The 6,393-nt window shown below is 35.3% G+C and overlaps 1 pseudogene; it reads left to right on the top strand.

The window, feature by feature from the left end:
* The first annotated feature begins 732 nt into the window (after positions 1–732).
* The window catches only part of LOC145130142 (secreted RxLR effector protein 161 pseudogene), a 30,098-nt pseudogene continuing 24,437 nt past the window's right edge, over positions 733–6,393 (top strand).

The raw sequence follows: 6,393 nt of genomic DNA, 5'->3' as shown, positions 1-6,393 counted from the left end.
TACATGGGAGCTAGTGGAATTACCTCAAGGTTGCAAACCACTAGGCTATAAATGGATTTTCAAGAAGAAAATGAAAGCGGATGGAACCATTGACAAGTATAAGGCAAGACTAGTAATAAAAGGCTATAGACAGAAAAGTATCCTTGATTACTTTGATATGTACTCTCCCGTCACACATATTACATCCATTAGATTGGTACTTGCAATTGCTTCTATAAGAAATCTTGAAGTACATCAAATGGATGTTAAAATAGCTTTTCTAAACGAGGATTTAGAAGAAGAAATCTACATGGAACAACCAGAAGGGTATGTTGCCCTAGGACAAGAATCAAAGGTTTGCAAATTAGTAAAGTCATTATATGGTTTGAAATAAGCCCCAAAACAATGGGATCAAAAGTTTGACCATGTGATGTTGGAAAATGGATACAAGATTAATGAATGTGACAAGTGTGTTTATGTTAAAAACACAAGTGAGGGTTATGTTATCTTGTGCCTTTATGTTGATGATATGCTTATTGTTGGTAGCAATGATAAAATGGTGCAATCAACAAAGAACATTCTAAAGGCAAGATTCAACATGAAAGATATGGGTTTGGCAGACGTCATCCTTGGTGTGAAGATCACAAGGACTGCAAATGGACTTACTTTAAATCAAACCCATTATGTGGATAAATATCTTGAGAAGTTCAACTCCGGTGATACTACTGTAGCTAGGACACCAATTGATACCTTATGAGTTGTACCAGACCCGACTTAGCTTTTGCAATAAGTAGACTAAATAGATATGCTAGTAATTCGAGTGATGAACACTGGAAGAGTATTAAAAGAGTATTACAATACTTAAGGTACACTCGTAATTATGGGTTGCACTATACAAGATATCCCGAGGTGATAGAAGGGTATAGTGATGCAAATTGGATATCTAACATTAAAGACTCCAAGTCAACCAACGGGTTTTTGTTCACACTTGGAGGTGGAGCTATATCATTGAAATCTTCAAAACAAATAGTTATAGCTAGATCCACCTTGGAATCTGAATTTATAGCACTTGATAAAAGTGGAGAAGAAGCTGAATGGCTACGACAATTTCTTGAAGATATACCAGGATGGCCTAAACCAGTTTCTGCAATCTCAATCCGTTGCGATAGTCAATCAGCAATTGGACGGGCGCAAGGTGCTATGTATAATGGTAAGTCTTGACACATCCGTCGAAGACACAACACCATTCGATAACTACTCTCAACTGGAGTTATCTCAATTAACTACATAAGGTCCAAGGATAACATTGTGGATCCGCTAACCAAATGGTTAAAAGGAATGGGATTGGATTAGTGTCTAAGTCCATAACTATAATTGGTATGTACTTGACCCGATTTGGCATGGTCCATTTGGGTTGCATGGCATCAGAACAATTGGATAGACAAAATGAGAAAAAAAGGACACTTATGATTTATATTAGTATATTATAAGTTCTAATATATTAATATGGAATCATATTATTTAATTAGTATTGATCAAGAATTAATTTAGAATTAATTTAGTGATAAAAAAGGAACTAATTAAATATGGACTCTTATATATATATATAGGATGGGCCAAGTTTATTTAGGTTGGGCTAAGCCTTCATGGATAGTCCATGGAGTGTTTAACCCATGGATCCTATGGAAATGAAAGGTCATGGGTATTAGGGTTTACATGAATGTAACCCTAATCCTCCACACTATATAAAGAGGTCTCTAGTTCATGAGATGGCACTAGTGTGTGTACACAAGAGGGCAAAACCGATTTTGGTGCTAGTATCCTTATTCTCAAGTTATTCCAAGGGTTCTTGGTGTTGTGTGAACCATTTAAGGTGCAACACTTGGGGCACTAAGCTCTTAAAGGTTCAATACCACAAGCTCCATCAAAAGGTATGTCATTCTACTATATTCTTGTATTGTATATACTTCTTATTATGCTAGTTAGGATGAAACCTTGGAATATTGAATATTTGCATGTATAATAGAGAAAACATAGATCCAAGGTTTATAGGGTTGCATGTACACCATAGGAGTGTTAGAATGCTCAAAACCCTTCAGTGGTATCAGAGCCTAGGCTTGTTTTCAATTATACTTGATGCAAAAGGCTGAAAAATTGAATTTTTTGCTGTCTGGACAGCTGACTCGTCGAGTCTGTTAAGGGACTCGACGAGTCCATGCCTAAAATCATCCAACTCGTCGAGTTGGTTCATGCACTCGACGAGTTGGACCCCCTGACAGCATCTCTTCGAATTTTTTGGCTGGAATTGGACTATGAACATTACCTTAAGCTGTTTTTGAACTTATAAACATGTTTTTGATGTGGTAATGTTTATGCTAATCCAATTTCAAAGATAATTGTCAATAGATTCATGTTTTGTATTAGTTTAATGGTTAGGCTAATTACATGAAAATTGTTTGATATGAATTATTTTGTTCTTAGGAGTTAGCTTACATTAATAGAAAAGTTATGTGATAATGTGTTTTCAATCCAAATTGATCTAAAAATTATTCATAAAATGTGTTTTTGTAACTTGTCCTCAAGTTATATGAAAAGTCACATTTAGGTTTTTTTTAAAAACTCATAAGATTTCCATAAGTTATAAAATGAAGAGTCTTATTTTTAAATGCTTTAAAGTCTTCCATAACTTGTCCTCTAGTTATGGAACTTGAAGAGTTTTTCATTCAAACTACTTTAAACACATAAGTTATGGAATTGAAAAGTTTTTTTAATTGTTCAAAACTTGCCCTCAAGTTTTGGAATTTGTAAAGTTTCCCCATGAATACTTTAATTCCAAGTTAAACCTTTAGAATTTTAAAAGTTAAAATTCAACCCTTATACTATTATAATATTAATAGTTAATAGTTATATGTATGTATAAGAACAAATTCAGTCTTACCGTTAGTAGGCCTCATTCACGAAGCCGGTCTATATGGGGGGTATAAGGTTACTGCCTATAAAATGGCAGTTTAATGGGTGTCCACTCTCACCCACCGCTTCCTTGACTGGTGGAGGGTCGTTAGCCGAACGGGTTTGACAGGACTATAATTCTCTCTTCATTAAAAGTATAATGATAAATACTAAGTAACTAAACACTTATAAATTCCCAATCTTCGTTACTTAGGAAAATATGAATTTGGTGCTAACCCATGAAATTACACTTTGTACTTTGCTTAAGTCGTTAGTGGGGCGTGTGTGGTTAACCGTCACACTAACTTGGATTTAACAAGGTTGGCAAAGGGTGGCTTAAGGTTTATCATAGATCGGTGGAGCGCGTGTGGTTAACTGGCACATCGATTAGGTGATAAAATTAAGAGTACCAAGTATATTTGCATGGTTATTTACACCTTGTTTGTGATCCTCGGCATCCCAGTCATAAACTTGAGAGGGCACAATCGAGATTTAAATATGCCATTGAATAGTTCAATGAATCTCAAAAGATCTAGGAGTTTCAAACCAATTAAAACCTAATACATATTTCGTTTTCATGGTGGAAATTGGTGAATCGTCATTCGCCTACCTTCAAATATTTTATAGTTTGGATTACAACATCTCTCTTCCAAGTTATAAAAGTATTGTGTTGGGTCCTAGCCTTAATATTTCATATTGGGTGTTATATTAAGGACTTAAATCAACTAACTTGAATATCTCCCATTTTAGATGTCTGGTTCAGACAACTATGATCTTCCCAAGTACCTTGGAACAAGCTTCCCTAATGAAGATGATGTCCCGCGATTGGATCATGGAAATCATACCTCGTTTCTTCCACCTCCTCCAATTATTCTCCCTAACCCAAAAGTTCTTGAAAAGTTCAAGGTCACTCAAGCCCTATTGGAAAGCAAAGTCTATGTGTGCTCACATCTTGGAGATAAAGTCACATACTGAAAAGCCGGGAGAGTTGGGTGTCAAGGTCTTAAGGAAGTTGATTGTTAACTAGGTTCTTCAATCACTTTCTAAGTCACATAGTGAGTTCCTTTAGGGCTACTACATGAAAGACCATGACATGACCCTTAATGATCTTACCTATTTGCTTGATGCTACTAAATCAGCAATGATTTAGAGCACGGGTAAAGCAAAATTTGATTGGAAGGTCGACTTCCAAACTTCCATGGACATTGACAATGGTGACATTTGAAATCCTGAAAAGCTTTCTCTTCCCAATGGAAAGGGATCAGTCATAGTCAACCTGGTTGACCAAATGGTAAAGAGAAAGGCTAAGTCTGAGATAGTCCCATGTACCATTCCCAAAGAGTCCATATACTTATATTGCCAAAGGAAGGGGCATTGGTTGCAAAGCTGCCCTATTTACCTGAAGGATCATAAGGTTGGTAAAGTCAAATAGTGAGACTTTACTTCGGGTAAAGTCCATTATCTAACTCTATTAAGTTCCTATTTGGAGATTCTTATTACATGATGTGACTAGGTCACATTTTTGATGTTTTGTAGAATCAAAGAAAAGAGAGGAAGCTTAAAGGAAGAGTAAGCTGATTCTGATCGCGAAGAGATGGATTTCGATCGCATGGTTCGGTCATCAGAATTTTGAGCTGCTACTTAAAAGTTGTGATAGATTGCCTAGGAATAAATAACAACATTGTTTTCATATGCACTTGCATTGTAAGGATAAGTTTTTCCGCAAGTTTTTACAATAAAAAAAAAGGTTTAAATTTTATTTATTTTAAATATCCTTACAGTGGCATTTGTGAAAAATTGTTGTTTATATGATTCCACTGATAGCAATATTGGAAAATTGATTTCATTCTTTTGTTTGTGGTAGTGTCATAATCTACCAAATAAGGAAAGATTCTCATCACCCAAGTTTCAATTGGATAGAAACTTGGAATCATGCAACTTGTATTGTATGATGAATGAGAATTTTCATCTTTGGGAAGTTAAGACTAATTCCTTGTTCACATGTATATGTGAGTCAAGTGAAGGACTAGGAGATCGAGTACACTTGGTTGTGCACTGATCAGGTCCACCACAAAGATAGACAAGACTATTCGTCATGATTTACTAAGGTTTAGTAAATATGGTTATACTTACAAGTTTAAGTATAATTCTGAAACATTGGAAAAGTTTCAATGTAAGGCAGAACGAATAAGAAGAATCAAATTAGGCAGAGAGATAAATGTTTCTCCAATCTGAAAAGATGGGAGAGTACTTTAGTATCGTGTTTTGTGATTATCTTAGTGATTAAGATACCATATCACAATTGATCCTCTAAGGACACCTTAGTGCATTTGGTTGGCTAAGAAGAGGGATCGTGGATTGTTGAAATGGTTAAAATCAAAAAGATGAATCATACTTCGTTCCAAAACAATTCTTAGAGTAATACTCCAAGATTGTAACTTAAGTGACATAATCATAAGAAGGTTTATAACACTTGTCAAATGTAGAGTAAAATGTTTTCCTACTCTTGAACATTTGAAGTTGGTAAGTTGTGATGTCTTGGATAAAAAAAGACCAACTAAGACCAATTGTGTGAAGTGTTTATCTTGATAAGTATCCGCACTAACTCTTGAATATTTGTTTTGTCAAGGAATAGTTCTTGACAAGAGAATCTTATATGTCAAGAGGTCAGTGGGAGTCTTAATAGATCTTGAAAAAGTTTCAAGAGCTAATTAAGAATAAAACCTATTGTTCATCACTAGAACACGACTTGAGGCTTGTAACCTATCGTGATTGACATATTCTTATTTTTGTGCCCATTCCAGTTAAAAGTTGACTATGCATCTGAGTTCTATGAGTTCTCAGTTGTTCGCATAACTACTTGGAAGCAATGGTAGGCCCATTGTGCTGCCAAGTGGCAAGAAGTTAAGATTGCACAAGTTCAGTCCATATGAGTTTGGATTTGTCACAAACCTTGTCTTGTGATTATGGTTTTGACAAATTCACATGGATAGGAACACATACACCATAAAAGTCTAAGTGTCATAAGGTTTCTCTCCGATTCATGAAAATGATGGTGAGGAAACGCTTTAACTAAGTAGATTTTAAGTAGAAAGCAATTGTGATATTCGCATTCTCAAAGTCGTTAGTGGAGCGTGTGTGGTTAACCGGCACACTAACATGGACTTGTGAGAAATCGCAAAGGTCTAAACAATTGAGACTATGATTACGGCATCCCTTTTCATAGTTCTAAAATTGTTTAGATACACATGTGAGCTATCTAAGGAAAAGTGTATGATTTTGATAAAGTCTTATCAAAGCATCTCGTATCGGAAATCTAAACTTTGGTAACAAAAGTCAATAAAGTATTGATTTCTAGAAGTCCAGCTAATTTATGGATACATGTCAAAGCTAGTGGGACCATAAGTGTTATGCTAATAATTATTATGTTAGTGGGAGAATGATTATTATGTTAGGTGTTGCGAC

Source organism: Lactuca virosa, chromosome 8 (genome assembly GCF_052849685.1).
Source record: "Lactuca virosa cultivar CGN04683 chromosome 8, Lactuca_virosa_CGN04683_v6, whole genome shotgun sequence".
Lineage (NCBI taxonomy): Eukaryota > Viridiplantae > Streptophyta > Magnoliopsida > Asterales > Asteraceae > Lactuca > Lactuca virosa.
The sequence above is the reverse complement of the archived record's forward strand: the minus strand, read 5'-3'. Positions and strand labels throughout refer to the sequence as shown.